Raw genomic sequence first — 16,863 nt, 5'->3', positions numbered from 1 at the left:
CTTTGGGGTTCTATGTAGAGTATCATGTCATCGGTGAAGAGGGAGTGTTTGACTTCTTCTTTGCCAATCTGAATGCCGTTAATATCTTTTTGTTGTCTGATTGTGAGGCTAGGACTTCCAGTACTATCTTGAATAGCAGTGGTGGGCCGCGGTCATCCTGTCTTGGTCCTGATCTTAGGGAAGGCTCCCAGTGATTCCCCATTGAGAATTATATTTGCTGTGTGTTTTCGTAGATGGCTTTTAAGATGTTGAGGAATGTTCCCTCTCTCACACACTCTGAAGTGTTTTGATCAGGAATGGCCGCTGTGTTTGTAAAATGCTTTCACTGCATCTAATGAGAGGATCATACGGTTCTTGGCTTTTCTCTTGCTGATATGATAAATCACATTGATTGTTTTATGAGTGTTGTACTAGCCTTGTGTCCGGGATAAATCGTACTTGGTCATGGTGAATAATTTTCTTAAGGTACTGCTGGATCCTATTGGCTAGTATCTTGTTGAGAATTTTTGCATCCATGTTCATCAGGGATTGGTCTGTAATTCTCCTTTTTGGTGGGTCTTTGTCTGCTTTGAAATTAAGGTGATGCTGGCCTCATAGAACGGAATTTGGATGTACTCCATCTCTTCTATCTTTCCAATCAGCTTTAGTAGAATAGACATGGTTTCTTCTTTAAACGTTGATAGAATTCCCCTGGGAAGCCATCTGGCCCTGGACTTTTGTGTCTTGGGTTTTGATGACTGGTTCGATTTCCTCCCTGATTATTGGCCGGTTCATGTTTTCTATTTCTTCCTGTTCCAGTTTTGGTAGTTTGTGGCTTTCCAGAAATATGTCCATTTCTTTAGATTGCCTAATTTATTGGCATATAGCTGTTCATAATATGTGTTTAAAATCTTTTGTATTTCCTTGGTGTTGGTAGTGATCTCTCTTTCTCATTCATGATTTCATTAATTTGAGTCTTCTCTCTTTCTTTTAAAGGGTGAATAATGGTTTATCTATGTTATTAATTCTTTCAAAAGAACCAAACTCCTGGTTTTGTTTGATCTGTTCCACAGTTCTTCTGGTCTCGATTTCGTTGAGTTCTGCTCGAATCTTTATTAACTCTCTTCTGCTGGGTGTAGGATCTATTTGCTGTTTTTTTTTTTTTTCTCTAGGTCCTTTAGGTGTAAGGTTAGCTTTTGTATTTGAGTTCTTTCCAGCTTTTGGATGGCTGCTAGATTGTGATGATTTCCCCCTCAGGACTGCTTTTGGTGTATCCCAAAGGTTTTAAATGGTAGTATATTCATTCTCATTAGTTTCCATGAATCTTTTTGATTTCCTTAATTTCCTGGTTGACCCTTTCATCTTTTAGCAGGATGGTCCTTAACCTCCACGTGTTTGAAGTCTTTCCAAACTTCTTGTTGTGATTTAGTTCTAATTTCAAGGCATCATGGTCTGAGAATATGCAGGGGACGATCCCAATCTTTGGGTATGCTCAGATCCAATTTGTGACCCAGTATGTGGTTATTCTGGAGAAAGTTCCATGTGCACTTGAGAAGAAGTATTTTCAGTTGAGTTTGGATGTAAAGTTCTGTAGATATCTGTGAAATCCATCTGGTCCAGTGTATCATTTAAAGCTCTCGTTTCTTTGGAGATGTTGTGTTTAGGAAACTATCAAGTGTAGAAAGCGCTAGATTGAAGTCACAAAGTATAAGTGTATTATTATCTAAGTATTTCTTCACTTTGGTTATTAATTGATTGATATATTTGGCAGCCTCCACATTCGCGGCATATATATTGAGGATTGTTAAGTCCTCTTGTTGGATAGATCCTTTAATTATGATATAGTGCCCTCTTCATCTCTCACTGCGGTCTTCGGGGTACGTTTTAGTTATCGGATATAAGGATGGCTACCCCTGCTTTCTTTTGAGGACCATTTGAATGGAAATGGTTCTCCAACCTTTTATTTTCAGGCTGTAGGTGTCCTTCTGTCTAAAATGAGTCTCTTGTAGACAGCAAATAGACAGGTCCTGCTTTTTTATCCAGTCTGACAGCCTGCACCTTTTGATGGGGTCATTAAGCCGTTCACGTTCAGAGTTACTATTGAAAGATATGAGTTTAGTGTCATCATGATACTTATTCAGTCCCTGTTTTTGTGGATTGTTCCAGTGGACTTCTTCTTAAAGGGGAATTTTGAGAGTCCCCTTAAAATTTCTTGCAGAGCTGGTTTGGAGGTCACATATTCTTTCAGTTCCTGCCTGTCTTGGAAGCTCTTTCTTTCTCCTTCCATTCTGATTGAGATCCTTGCTGGATAAAGTATTCTCGGTTGCATGTGTTTCTCATTTAGGACCCTGACTATATCCTGCCAGCCCTTTCTGGCTTGCCAGGTCTCTGTGGAGAGGTCTGCAGTTACTCTAATACTCCTCCCCATAAAAGTCAGGGATTTCTTGTCTCTTGCTGCTTTAAGGATCTTCTCTTTATCTTTGGAATTTGCAAGCTTCACCATTAAATGTCGAGGTGTTGAACAGTTTTTATTCATTTCAGGGGGTGGAATCTCTCTATTTCCTGGATATGAATGCCGTTTCCCTTCCCAGATTAGCAAAGTTTTCAGATATGATTTGTTCAAATACATATTCTGGGCCTCTGTCACATTTGGCGCCCTCTGAACCCCAATGAAACGTAGGTTTTTCTTCCTCAGGCTGTCATTTATTTCCCTTAATCTATCCTCATGGTCCTTTACTTGTTGTCTCTTTTTTCCTCAGTTTCCCTCTTTGCCATCAACTTGTCTTCTATGTCACTCACTCGTTCTTCTACCTTGTTAACCTCATCATTAGAACTTCTAGTTTGGATTGTGTCTCATTCATTGATTTAATTTCTGCCTGATTAGCTCTAAATTCTGCAGTCATGAAGTCTCTTGAGTCCTTTTTGCTTTTTTCTAGAGCCACCAGTAGCTTTATAATAATGCTTTGAATTGGCTTTCTGACATTGAATTGTAATCCAGATTTTGTAACTCTATGGGAGAGAGGATGTTTCTGATTCTTTCTTTTGAGGTGAGGTTTTCCTTCTAGTCATTTTGCTCAGTGCAGAGTGCCCAAAAACATGTTGTATTGGGAAAAGGAGGAAAAGAGAGGAGAGAAAGACGGAAAAAAAAGAAAAAAGAAGAAGAAAAAGGAAGAAAAGAGAAGAAAAAAGAAAAAAAGAAAGGAAAAAAGGGGTGGGGAAGCAAACAGAAATAAAAAACAACAACAACAACAACAAACAACAACAAACAAAACAAGGGGGAATATCGTCTGATTCTGTATCCTGCAAGTCCCTTGTCTTACCCTGGAACTTTCAGTGCTGCTTGGTCAATAACTTGTTTTTCCCCTGTCCTTCTCGCTGGTCTTCTGGGGGAGGGTCTATTGTGCTGATTTTCAGTTGTTAGCACTTGGGGGAGCTGCTCAACCCCCTGCCTGGTGCAGGGCTCAGTGGGGGTTGTTTACCCCGTGAGGCCCCAGTGCGCAGGCGCCAGCGAGGGGCTCCCAGCGTGCACTGGGCTCGAGCGCGGTCCCCGGACTGACGGCCAGCCGACCCTGCGGTCAGACGGGCCACAAAGCATGTCGCCCTGCGCCTGCTGAACCGCGAGCGCCCGAGGATGTCAGCGCTGAGGAAGGTGAGAGCCGCGGGGCCGAGCTGCCGGGGCGACCGGTCGCGGGCTGCGCGGCGGCCTCGTCCCTCGCGGCGCCTGGGTGCCTCGCCGGCGGTGCTTCCCGGACCCTGCACTCCCGGGGCGTGGGGGCCGCGCGGCTGTGCCGGAGACGGGCGGCTGCAGGAGCTGCGGGGCCTGTGGAGGGGCGGCGTCCGGCTCCCGCGGGGCAGCCGCGAGGGGCCCAGGGGCCCAGGCGGAAGCGGCTCGTGTTTAGGGCAGCGCCAGTGGCGGACAGACGGTCCCTGGACAGCTCGAGAGCCTCCGTCCACGTCGCACGAGGCAGCTAGTGCCGGGTCTGTCCTCCGGATGCGGGGCACCGCCCCTGGGGGGACGCGCGCTACCTTCCTGTCGCCCTGGCACCGGCCGCGCAGGCGCTGGGACCGTGGGGCTGCGGGCGAGCTGCACTTGCTGCAGGCTACCGCCGCCTCCAGCGCCAGGGGACCGCGCCACAGGTGGCATCCGGGCGGGGCCTGCGCGCCGGCAGGGCGGGGGAGCGGTGGGGCGGAAGGAACCCGGACGCCATGCTCGGCGCTGCCTGGGCTCCCCGCGCTTGCCTGGCCCTTCCCCAGGTGCCTCCGGCGCCGGCCGGCCCCCAGCGCGCCAGGCCTCCGGGGCGCCCAGTGCGCAGGCGCCGGCGGCGGGCTCCGAGCGTGTGCCGGGCTGGAGCGCGGTGGGGCGCGTGGTGGCGGCGGGGCGGCGGCGGCGGGGGAGCGGTGGGGCGGAAGGACCCCCGGACGGCAGGGCGCGGTGCTGCCTGGGCTCCCCGGTGCGGGTGTGGCCCCTCCCCAGGTGCCTCCGCACTCAGGCCGGCCCCCAGCGTGCGGGGCCTCCGGGTCGAGGAGTGCGCAGGCGCCGGCGGGGGGCTCCCAGCGTGCACTGCGCTCGAGCGCGGTCCCCCGGACTGACGGCCAGCCCTGGGATGGACGGGCCGTGTGCCCTGTCGCCCTGCGCCTGCTGAACTCCGAGCACCCGAGGATGTCTGCGCTGAGGAAGGTACGGGCCGCGGGCGGGGCGCGGGCAGGGACCCGGAGCTGCAGGGGTGACCGGTCGTGGGCTGCGCGCGGCGGCCTGGTGCCTCGCCGGCGGTGCTTCCCGGACCCTGCACTCCCGGGGCGTGGGTGCGGCGCGGACTGTTCCGGGCAGAGGGCGGGCTGGAGGAGCGGGGCCTGAGGGGGGGCGGCGTCCGGCTCCCGCGGGGCAGCGGCGAGGGCCCAGGGGCCCAGGCGGAAGTGGCTCGTGTTTAGGGCAGCGCGAGCGGCGGACAGACGGTCCCTGGACAGCTCGAGAGCCTCCGTCCACGTCGCCCGAGGCAGCAAGTGCCGGGTCTGTCCTCCGGATGCGGGGCACCGCCTCTGGGGGACGCGCGCTACCTTCCTGTCGCCCTGGCACCGGCCGCGCAGGGCGCTGGGACCGTGGGCTGCGGGCGAGCTGCACTTGCTGCAGGCTACCGCCACCTTGAGCGCCAGGGGACCCGCGCCACAGTTGGCATCCGGGGCGGGGCCTGCGCGCCGGCAGGGGCGGGGGAGCGGTGGGGCGGAAGGATCCCCGGACGCCATGCTCGGCGCTGCCTGGGCTCCCCGCGCTTGCCTGGCCCTTCCCCAGGTGCCTCCGCGCGCCGGCCGGCCCCCAGCGCGCCAGGCCTCCGGGGCGCCCCGTGCGCAGCGCGCGGGGCGGGGCTCCGAGCGTGTGCCGGGCTGGAGCGCGTGTGGGCGCGTGGCGGCGGCGGCGGCGGCGGCGGCGGCGGGGGAGCGGTGGGGCGTAAGGACCCCGGACGACAGGGTGCGGTGCTGCCTGGGCTTCCCGGTGCGGGTGTGGCCCCCCCAGGTGCCTCCGCACTCAGGCCGGCCCCCAGCGTGCGGGGCCTCCGGGTCGAGGAGTGCGCAGGCGCCGGGGGGGGCTCCCAGCGTGCACTGCGCTCGAGCGCGGTCCCCCGGGCTGACGGCCAGCCCTGCGGATGGACGGGCCGTGTGCCCTGTCGCCCTGCGCCTGCTGAACTCCGAGCACCCGAGGATGTCTGCGCTGAGGAAGGTGCGGGGCGCGGGCAGGGACCCCGAGCTGCAGGGGTGATCGGTCGTGGGCTGCGCGTGGCGGCCTGGTGCCTCGCTGGCGGTGCTTCCGGGACCCTGCACTCCCGCGGCGTGGGTGCGGTGTGGACTGTTCCGGGCAGACGGACGGGCTGGAGGAGCTGCGGGGCCTGAGGAGGGGACGGCGCCTGGGTCCCGGGGGCAGCGGCGAGGGCCCAGGGGCCCAGGCGGAAGCGGCTTGTGTTTAGGGCAGCGCCAGCGGCGGACAGACGGTCCCTGGACAGCTCGAGAGCCTCCGGCCACGCCGCCCGAGGCAGCTAGTGTCCGGTCCGTCCTCCGACTGCGGGGCACCGCCCCTGGGGGGACGCGCGCTACCTTCGCTTTGCCCTGGCACCGGCTGCTCAGCGGCGCTGGGACCTTGTTGCGGCTAGCGAGCAGCACGCGCCCCAGGTGGCATTCGGGGCGGGGACTGCCCGCCGTCTGTGGTGTGGCGGAGGCGCGGCGCTTGCCTGGGCTCCCGCGCTTGCCTGGCCCTTCCCAGGTGCCTCCGCGCGCCGGCTGGCCCCAGCGCGCCAGGCCTCCGGGGCGCCCAGTGCGCAGCGCGGGGGGGCTCCGAGCGGTGCGGGGCTGGAGAGCGGGTGGGACGCGTGGCGGTGGGGCGCGGCCCCGCGGATTGTCGGCTGGCGGTGCGGATGGACGGACGGGCCACAAAGCATGTCGCCCTTCGCCTGCTGAACTCAGAGCGCTCGAGGATGTCGGCGCTGAGGAAGGTGCGAGCCGCCGGGGCCGCGGGCGGGGCGCGGGCAGGGACCCGAGTAGCAGGGGCCACGGTCGCGGGCTGCAGCGGGCCCTCCTCCCTCGCCCGGGCTGGGTGCCTCGCTGGCGGGGCTCCCGGACCACGCGCTGCCGGGGCGTGGGTGCGGCGCAGACTGCGATGGGCTGGTTTTCATGATCTCCTAGTACTTATCTGTTGCTTTTAAAATTTTTTCCTTGTTGATGGTTTTGAAAAGCCATAGTTTAAATATCGGGGCCGTATAATTAAAAAGAAATCGATTATCTTCAGAAGTTGATTTTTTAGATGTGGTTTCTGTTTTATTTGTAAAAGGTTTTACTTATTGATTTGTGAGAGAGACAGAGAGAGGCAGAGACACAGGCAGAGGGAGAAGCAGGCTCCCCATAGGAAGCCCAATGTGGGGCTGGATCCTGGGCCAGAATCACGCCCTGAGCCAAAGTTAGACACTCAGCTTCTTAATCACCCAGATGTCCCTGTGTTTCCTATTTTAACTTAGATAATAAGGCATATGTCATCAATCTCAAAGTGATTTGCTATTTGGTTACTCCCCCAGACGCCTTTCAGGTTTCATCCAAAGATTAGAAATTATAGGGATCTTTCACTTTATGTGTTTTATGCGGACGCTTATTCCTCTGCTCCTCTTGGTGGTTCATTCGAGATCCAAACTTTTTGAAGTGGAGTAAAGGTATAGACAGAATTCTAGTAAGGGGCAGTTGCCACTTGAGGAAGTCTTAAGAAATCACTTTATTATTCTTTAAAACTCTTTTTTTTTTAAGATTTTATTCATTCCTAAGAGAGCCACACAGAGACAGAGAGAGAGAGTTAGAGACACAGGCAGAGGGAGAAGCAGGCTCCATGCAGGGAGTCCATCAAGCCCTGGCCCAAAGGCAGTGCTAAACTGCTGAGCCACCCGGGCTGCCCAATTTTTAAAATGTTTTTATCAGGGACGCCTGGGTGGCTCAGTGCTGAAGCGTCAGCCTTCAGCCCAGGGTGTGATCCTGGAGTCCCGGGATCGAGTCCCACTTTGGGCTGCCTGCATGGAGCCTGCTTCTCTTTCTGCCTATGTCTCTGCCTCTCTCTCTCTCTCTCTCTCTCTCTCTGTCCGTCTCATGAATAAATAAAATCTTTTAAAAATTCATCAAATGCCTCTTTTGTGCCAACCACAGGACTACGTGCCTTGTTCCCTTGCATTCTTATAACAATGTTAACCACCACTTCTCCTCTTGCTTTAACTGTACTTTGAGATAACTGTGGATTCATGTGTTGGAAGACATAATACAGATCCCGTGTACCCTTGACCCTGCTTCCTCCAGTGGTGACATCTCGCATAGTTATGGTAACCACGTGGGTACATCGTCACTGATGCAGTCCCTTAGGCTTTTTCAGATTTTACCTGTGTTATATGCACACACTTGTGTATCTGCATACGTATGTATATTTTTCCTGTCCAGTTTACTATAGGTGTAGATTCCGTTTCTTTTGAACATATGATGGAAAGAAGGCTGAGGTAAGTTATGGGGGGTAAATGAAGTATAGACCTAGTTTGAATCTAGGTCTGTTTGACTCAGAGTTTTGATTTTTCAATAGCAGTAGTGATGGACACTCCTGGGTGGTGCAGTGGGTTTTGTGTCTGACTTTTGGTCTCAGCTCCAGCCATGATCAGGGTCATGATTTGGAGCTTCGTGTCAAGCTCCATGCTGAGCGTGGAGTCTGCTTAAGATTCTGTCTCCCTCTGCCCCTGTCCCCTGCCTCTCTGTAAAATAAATTAATCCTAAAAAAAATAATAGTCCTGATGAATAACAGGAATAACAACAATAGCTGAAGCTCACTAAGTTACATATGAAATAGACTATTTACCATATGCCGGGGGGTTCTAATACATTACCTCAGTTATCGCCCCCCCCAGAACTATACCTCAAAATTATGTTATAGTTGAACTAGTATTATTAATTAAACTAACCATATTTCCAAGGAACAAGGAATTCCTTTTGTTGCTCCTAAATCAATAATAAAATAGCGAAATTCTACCTCCTTTTTACCTAATTTTCAATTTGAACCTCTGACCTTAATCGCTGATCTTGGCAATTGTCATGTTTTTAAGTTGTGTGTATCTGTGTACGTGTAAAGTGAGACCTGCATTATTATACATCGAATTATGTTGGGACACCTTACAAATAGTTTTATGAAATCATCAATAAGAGCTAGCTTAGGCATGATGCCAGGTTTTTAAGGGAATAAGTGAAATCATCAAGAATACTTAAGAATGTAATAGGAGACATTTCTTCCCCCTAAAGTAGAATAGATCTTTTTGGCCACATGCAGTCCAGGAATGTTGAGTTTAACGTCTCATGTTACAGATCCAGCTTTCCAAGGCAAAGCGAATACATTTGGTGAATGATCACTGATTATCAGAATATGATAATACTTTAGGAAGATAATAGATAGACTAATCAGCAGGCCATACTTTATGATTCTTTGCTAGTTACATATCTGTAAAGCTGTCCCTGTGATGAACAGCAGCACTTCAGAGCAGGAATAACAGCACGCTCCTGTGTCGTAGATCCCAGGAGGTTTCGGTGCTCTTGTAGACAGCAGACAGAAATAAAAGGAAGTTTCTCCTTTTTACCTCGTATAATCCCACTGGAAAGTGAAACGTGTGCTGAGAGTTGATACTGACTTCTTCTAGGTCACCTCCCTGAAGAGCCCCGGGCAGGCACTGTCGTAACAGTTCTTGGACAGGAGTCTGATGGGCCCCAAAGGAGGTGGGAGGGTTTCTGCAACAGGCTACTGTGGAACAGGGTGCTACTGTCTAGCCCCAGGAAGCTTCTAGTGAGGAGGGCCCCGAGGAACCTGCATCCTTTTCCTTAACTCTTTCAGAGGGTACGGCATACGCCCAGATTGGAGTTAAAGGTAAACTCAGTTCTGTGTAGCTTGTGGTTGTTGCTTTTGAAAAATGAGCAGCTACAAGAAAGCAACACCACGTATGGCTTAATAGGCCTTAGCTTTTGGAACTTGAATTTGGATGTAGATAACGCAAATGGTTTTGAAGCTATATATCATTAGGAACTCTTTGGAAACCACAAAACCTTTTTAATGGGCCACTCTATCAATTTTCTGCTCTTCTAAGGAGTTTTCCTATTCATGACTCCTTTTGATCTTTGGCTAACACTGAGGCAAATGTAGTGACGATTTAGTTTTCTTCTTCCTCTGATAGCTTGTACACGTTTTCTGCCTCGGGTTGTGTCCACTTGGATGCCTGGAGAATGTTGACAAAGGAAAGGTTAGGCTAGCCTGTTGATGCTACATATTTGGGCTTTAAAAATCAAAAAGGTTCCTTGGCTTCCGCGGAGAAGCATTCTGCTTGATGGCCCAGATTACTGATCCAGTAAAAACGACCCAGCCATCCTTCACACACCTTAAGTGAAATTAATGAGATCACTCTATGGTTACGCTTTGTGTTTTATTTTTCACTTTCTAGGTCTGTATGAGCTGTTGGCTGTTGTGCAGGCCGGCTGGGGCCACGTGTGGACAGCCAGGAAGACCTGACCTTCCTCTGGGATATGTTTGGTGAGAAAAGCCTGCATTCACCGGTAAAGGTAAAACCATGCTGATGTCAGATTCTCTTGGTGGGAAAACATATGGAAAAATATTTTGTCATCTCATGCTTTGTTTCTGTCCTCCCCTATTCTCTATGCAGAAGTTACTCGTCGAGCACCATTTTCCTTTAGGTTAGTGATTTCTGAATTGTATTCATGAAACATTTCCTAATGTGTGACCAAAAAGCTATTCCCTTTTTCATTTTCACTTTGATTTCGCTACTCTAGATTTTTGTTTATTATGTGTGAATCTGGATCTCAAAAGAAATTCTCTCAACATTTCTTCTTTGTCATATTTGCTCTAGATTATTTTTTCATATTTGCCGTTTACTCAATTTAAGAAGTTTCCGTTATTCTGTGTAAAATGACTTTTTAAATGACTAGCCATTGGACTTTGTCAAGTGCTTTTATTTATTTATTGTAATGATCATATGATTTGTTTCCTGTCAGTCTCAACATAGGAAAGTTCATTGGTTTTTGACATTTTTTTTTTTTTTTACTGATTTTTGACTGTTCAACTGGCTATCATTGGACTATTATTTGAGATAACCTAATTTGTTCATGATTTGTTCTCCTTTACATATATATGCTGGAGTTAGTTGACTCCTAGTTTATTTAGAACTTAATGTCTCCTTTTATGAGACTTCAGCCCATAATTTGCTTTCTTATCTCTCTCATCAGATCTTCACAATATCCTGGGTAGCCTTATGTTGTGAGGTGGAAGTCTCTACTCTTCTGTGGGTAAGTTTATGAAAGACTGAAGTTCGTTTGTCCTTTAGCAGAACTGACTTGTTGGGTTTTTTGGGCCTGGATGTTTTCTTTTTGATAAGGATATTGGTAACTATTTTAAAGATGACAAGAACGTTTAGGCTTTCTATTTTTCTTGATTAGTTTTAATGATTCATATTTTCTAAGATTTGGTCCATTTCAACTACATTGTCAAATTTCTGAAAAGGTTGCTTATAATATTTCACATGTGCAGTTTCTATGCTAATTGTTTTTTCTTCTTGGTCCTGATATTGGTACTTTATTGCCCTTTTTCTTCTCTTTCCTCAATATTGCCAGAGTTTTGGCATTAGTCTTTTTAGATATAAACCTTTGGCCTTATTAATTTTCCTCATTGTATATTAGTTTTTATTTCATTGACTTTTTAAAAAAATTCTTTTTCTTGTTAGAACGTTTGTTCATAAATTTCAACCTTCTTCTTTCCTAACGTTAGCATTTAAGGCCATTTCTCCAAGGTAACTGGTTTTCTTAACTTAGAATCATTTTGTAGTTGCTTACTTAGACTTTTCTTGAATTTACAAAAAGGATTTTTAATCTATCTTGTTCCTGATTTCTACCTTAATTGCTTTGAGGTCAGAAAACCTAATTTGCATTATTTCAGTCCTTTGAAATGTGTTTACACTTTACGGCCAGCTACATATTCAATATCTGTAATGTATCCTGTCTGTGTCTAAAAAGAAGGTATATTCTGCAGTCATTAAGTATAGTTTCTGTATGTGTCTGTAGATCAAGTTTGTAAACCTATTCAAATATTCTGTGTTTTCACTGATTTTGTTCGTTTATTCTCTGTTACCAAGAGAAGTATGGTAAAAAGTTTCCCATTATGACCATGGTTTTTCTTGCAGTTCTGTTCAGTTTTTTTTTTGTGTTTTTTTTTTTAATTTAATTCATTTATCGGACACTAGAAGCAGGAGGAGTGACAGGCAGAGAGAGAGAGAGAGGGAGAAGCAGGCTCCCCCTGGAGCAAGGACCCTGATGTGGGCCTTGATTCCAGGACCCTGGAATCTTGTCAGGAGTTGAAGGCAGGTGCTTAACCGGCTGAGCCACCCAGGCTCCCTCTGTTCTTTTTTGTTGTATATATTTAAATTTGTTATTAAATATAAATTTGTTATTTTGCTGGTGAATTACTACACTTTATACTTTTTAATAGAGTTTATTTTATTTTATTTTTTTTTAAATTATCTAATTTTATTTTATTTATTTTTTTTTTTAATTTTTTTTTTTTTTTTTTTTTATTTATGATAGTCACAGAGAGAGAGAGAGAGGCAGAGACACAGACAGAGGGAGAAGCAGGCCCCATGCACCGGGAGCCTGATGTGGGATTCGATCCCGGGTCTCCAGGATCGCGCCCTGGGCCAAAGGCAGGCGCCAAACCGCTGCGCCACCCAGGGATCCCAATAGAGTTTATTTTAAAGTAGATATGTTTTTGTTGCCATTTGCAGGATATCTTTTCCTATCCTTTTATTGTCAACTCTTCCATATTCCTGCTTTATTACAGCTTTTGTGAATTACAGTTGGAGCTTTCTGAGGTAACAAGTCAGAAGTCTTTACTTTCAGCTAGAATATCTTCACTACAGTTCATTATGACGTATGATCTTTATAATTTAAAATCTGACGTATTTTGTGTTTTCTTGTCCTGATTTTTCTTTGTTTCTTTTGGATTGGTTAGGGTTTTCCCTGCATACAGTTGAGAAGTTAAAACATTCTCTTTCTGTTATTTGAGTGGCTACCTTAGAAATTATGACATGAATCCTTTTTATAAAATCCTATCTTAATCTGTCTATTGTCATCTGGAAAAGATCCAGAAATCTTAGCGCACTTTTGCCCCATATACTTTCCTGCCAACTTCAGTGCTATTGTGTCCTGTATTTTAATTCTCTCTAGAAAACAAACAGAAAACAAAAACCCCTCACAACCTTGAAGACATCCTTATTTTGCTTTACATCAACGTCATTATTCATTTAGTATAACCACCATTTTGTTTGTTCTAGTCCCAATCTTACAGCTCAGCCTTGTCATCCAGGCTGATTTTTCACCTGTTTAATGTAAAAAAGCTCTAGAATCTCCTGTATTGAGGGTTTGTGGCTATCAAACTATGTCTTTCAGTGAATCAGTACATGTTTTTATTTCCTTCCATTTTTTTTTCGTTTTATTAAATTATAATCGATATATGACACACTAGTTTCAGGCGTGCAACATAAAATTTGGCATTTGTATATCTTGCACAATGAACACCATAGTAAGTCTAGTTAACATCTCTCTGCATGCACAGTCACGCCATTTGTTTTCTTGTGCTAAGAACTTTTCAGACGTATTTTCTGAAAACAACTTTCAAATTTGCAATACGTTATTATTGACTATAGTCACCATGCTGTGCGTGAATTCATTTTGTAAGAGGATGATGGGACTCTTGATCCCCTTTATCCGTTTTTACCCACACAGCCTCACCCCCTTCCCTTTTGGCAACCACCCATGTATTCTCTGTATTTCTGACTTTATTTGTTTAGTTTCAGGTATAAGTTAAATCATACCATATCTGTCTTTCTCTTCTGACTTTTTTCACTTAGCATAATACCCTTCAGATTCATGCCAGTTGCAAATGGCTAATTTATTTTATGGCTGAATAGTATTCCTTTTTTTTTTTTTTTTTTTTGCTGAATAGTATTCGTGTGTGTGTGTGTGTGTGTGTGTGTAAATCTTTTCCCATTCATCCCTCAAAGGAAGGACACTTTGGTTATTTCCATATCTTGGCTATTGTAAATAATGCTGCAGTGAACATAGAGGTACATGTATCCTTTTGAATCTTCAGATAAATACCCAAAAGTGGAATTGCAGGATCATGTGGGAGTTGTATTTTTAAGTTTTTGACTGTTCTCCAGATTATTTTCTGTGGTGGCCGCACCAATTTACAACCTCACCAACGGTGCACTAGGGTCCCCCTTTGCCCACAGCCTCATCAGTACTTATTTTTTCTTGTCTTTCTGATATTGGCCTTTCTCAGAGGTGTGAAGCGATATCTCACTGTGATTTTGATTTGCATTACTCTGATGATTTGTGATGTTGAGCATCTTCCCGTGTGCCTGTTGGTGATCTGTATGTCGTCTTTGGGAAAACGTCTATTCAGATCCTCTGTCCATTTTTTAATATTGAATTGTTTGTTTCTTGTTGATATTGAGCTATATGAATTTCTGTATATATTTTGGCTGTTAACCCCTTATTGGATAGAATTGGCAGTTCTTCCTTCTATTCGGTAGATTGCCTTTTTTGTTGTTGATGATTTCCTTTGCTGTGCAGAAGCTTTTTAGTTTTATGTTATCTCAATTTTGTTTTGTTTTTTTGTTTTGTTTTTTGATGCCACTGCCTTTGGAATCATAAGATCCAAAAAGGAAAAAAAAAAATCTCCAAGAGCATGTCAGAGAGCTTACGACCCATGTTTTCTTCTAGGAGTTTAATGATTTCAGGATTTTCATTCCAGTCTTTAATCCATTTTGAGTTAATTTCTTTGTATGGTGTGAGATGATGGCCCAGTTTCAGTCTTTTATATGTAGGTGTCTAGGTTTCCCAGCACCATTTATTGAAGAGATTGTCTTTCTCCATTGTATATTCTTGCCTCTTTTCTTGTAAAGTAATTGGCCTTATATGGCTGGGTTTATTTCGGGGCTCTCTTTTCTGTCCCACGAATCTGTGTGTGTTTTTATGCCAATACCATACATTTTGATTACTTTAGTTGTTAGATACTACAGCTTGAATTCAAGGAGTGTAATGTCTCAGACTTGTCCTTTCTCAAGATTTGCTTTGGCTGCTTGGGATCTTTTGTGGTTCTATACAAATCTTACGATTGTTGTATTTCTGTGAAAAATGCCACTAGAATTTCAATAGAGATTGCCTTGACTCTGTAGATTGCTCTGGTCAGTATGGACATTTTTGCAATATTCTTCATGAGCATGGAATATCTTTCCACTTATTAGTGTCATTGTCTCTCCTCAGTGTCCTATAGTTTTCAGAGTATAGATCATTCACCTCCTTGGTTAAATTTATTCTTGGGTATTTTTTCATGCAATTTTAAATGGGATTTGTTTTCTTAGTCTCTCTTCCTGATAGTTTGTTGTTGGTGTACACAAGTGTGACAGAATTGTGTATATCAGTTTTGTACCTGCAACTTTACTGAATTTATTTAGAAATAAGGTTAGAACTAATGTTCTAACAGTCTTTTTTTTCCACAGAGTCGTTAGGGTTTTCTGTGTATAAAATTGTATCATCTACAAATAGTGATGGTTTTACTTCTTCCTTTACAATTTGGTTCCAATTTCTTTCTTTTTCCTTCCTAGCTGCTGTGGCCAAGACTTCCAATACTGTGTTAGCATCCTCGCCTTGTTCCTGATGTTAAGCAGGAAGCTTTTCCCTGTTGAGCATGATGCTAGCTGTGCACTGGTATACGTGGCCTTACATTTTGAGGTACATTTGGTCTATACCCACTTTGTTGAGTTTTTCTGGGGTTTAATCCTGGTCTTTCATTGGGAACATGTTTATCTGTTTCCTCATGTTGCCTGACTTTGTATGTATGTATGTCTTTGTGTTAGGTGAAACAGCTATCTCTTCTAGTCCTGAAGGTGTGGCTGTGTGTGGGTGAACATTTTGTTTATAGTAGCCTTGCTTCAGTGTTTGGTTGTCTCTCATACTGTTTCCCCAATTATTCTAGACCTGTGGGGCTCACAAACACAATCCACCCTGGCCCCAGAGTCTCATATTCAGTAGGCATCCCCTGTGTGGGTTGCATGTACCTGCTGGCTTGGAGGCCTCTGGCAGTGGGAGTGTAACTAGAGGTCAGGGCACTGGCCTCCTGCTTCTGGCAGGGCCGTGGCAGCAGAGGGGGGGGGAAGGAGGTACTAGAAGGTTATGGGAATGCAAAAATAGCTCCTGCCAGCATTGGCAGTAGCAAGGTAGAGAAAGCGTAAATATGGCACCCTCCGGTATCTTTTGTCTTTGGAGGGAATCTGAGTGGGCTTTTGCCCTTCTGGTAGATGCTTTAAGATTAGCAAATGGAACCCCTTCACATCTGGTCTAGGCTCCTTTCAAACTGGTGCTTTTGTACTGGGTCCTGAGGCAAATGAGTCTGATTGTGAGCCCTGTAAAAGCAGAGCCTGCACTCAGTACAGCCCTAGGAGTCTCCTGGACGGAAGCTCCACTGGTTTCCAAAGCCAGGTGCTTTGGGGGCTGTCTGTCTGGTGCATCTCCCATGGGTCATGGTGCCTGATGTAGTACAGATTCCCTCCCTCAGGGAGGGGTTCTGTATTTGTGCAACCCCTCCTCCATAGGTCGTTGCATGGGGGGAGGTGAGGTTTTCGGCAAAAATACAACTACATCTGTCTCTCCTCCCTGTCTGTTTAATTCTTCGTTGTGGAGTAGCTGTCCTGCTCAGAGATAATTGTTTTATATGTAGCTGTAGATATATTGTGTCTGTTGAGGGAAAGGATTTCAGAAGTTTTTATGTGACTATCTTGAATGATCTCCCTGTTTGCCTGTGTTCTTTTTTTTTTTTTTTTAGATTTTATTTATTTAGTCGTGAGAGAGGCAGACACACAGGCAGAGGGAGAAGCAGGCTCCAAGCAGGGAGCCCAACAAGGGACTTGATCCCAGGACCTCGACCCAGGCCACCTGCGTCTTCTTGAATGGCATTTTTAGTAAGCAAAGAATGCTAGGTAGGCTCTTGTTATCTATCTGTGTATCTATATCTATCTATCTATCTATCTATCTATCATATCTATTATATTTCAGTATAGTGAAAGATGATGAAATGATTATTCCTAAAATTTCTAGTTAGAGGTCAGCTGTCAGGATCTCTGATTTGAAGTAATCTTTCAAAGCATGTTTTTTTCCTCTGGCTCTTTTAAAGACTTCAATACATACATAACTTTTTTTCTTTTAAATAAGTTCTGTTTACTTCTTTTAAAAATGTTCGGCCCAAGTGTGGCAGGATACAAAATCAATGCCCAGAATTCA

The 16,863-nt window shown here is 46.3% G+C and overlaps 1 long non-coding RNA gene across 4 annotated transcripts; it reads left to right on the top strand.

Annotated features, from left to right (window-relative positions):
• The first annotated feature begins 5,574 nt into the window (after positions 1-5,574).
• Positions 5,575-15,297, top strand: LOC119879439. Of its 4 annotated transcripts, none has more exons than XR_005387517.1 (5): positions 5,575-5,692; positions 9,960-10,077; positions 10,179-10,209; positions 10,759-10,818; positions 15,192-15,297. It is a non-coding gene; the product is annotated as an uncharacterized LOC119879439 (long non-coding RNA). The 4 variants fall into 4 exon arrangements; XR_005387519.1 differs by lacking the exon at positions 5,575-5,692 and adding an exon at positions 6,356-6,458; XR_005387516.1 differs by lacking the exon at positions 10,179-10,209.
• The last annotated feature ends 1,566 nt before the right edge of the window (positions 15,298-16,863 follow it).

This window comes from Canis lupus, unplaced genomic scaffold, assembly GCF_011100685.1.
Source record: "Canis lupus familiaris isolate Mischka breed German Shepherd unplaced genomic scaffold, alternate assembly UU_Cfam_GSD_1.0 chrUn_S845H1009, whole genome shotgun sequence".
NCBI lineage: Eukaryota > Metazoa > Chordata > Mammalia > Carnivora > Canidae > Canis > Canis lupus.
The sequence above is the reverse complement of the archived record's forward strand: the minus strand, read 5'-3'. Positions and strand labels throughout refer to the sequence as shown.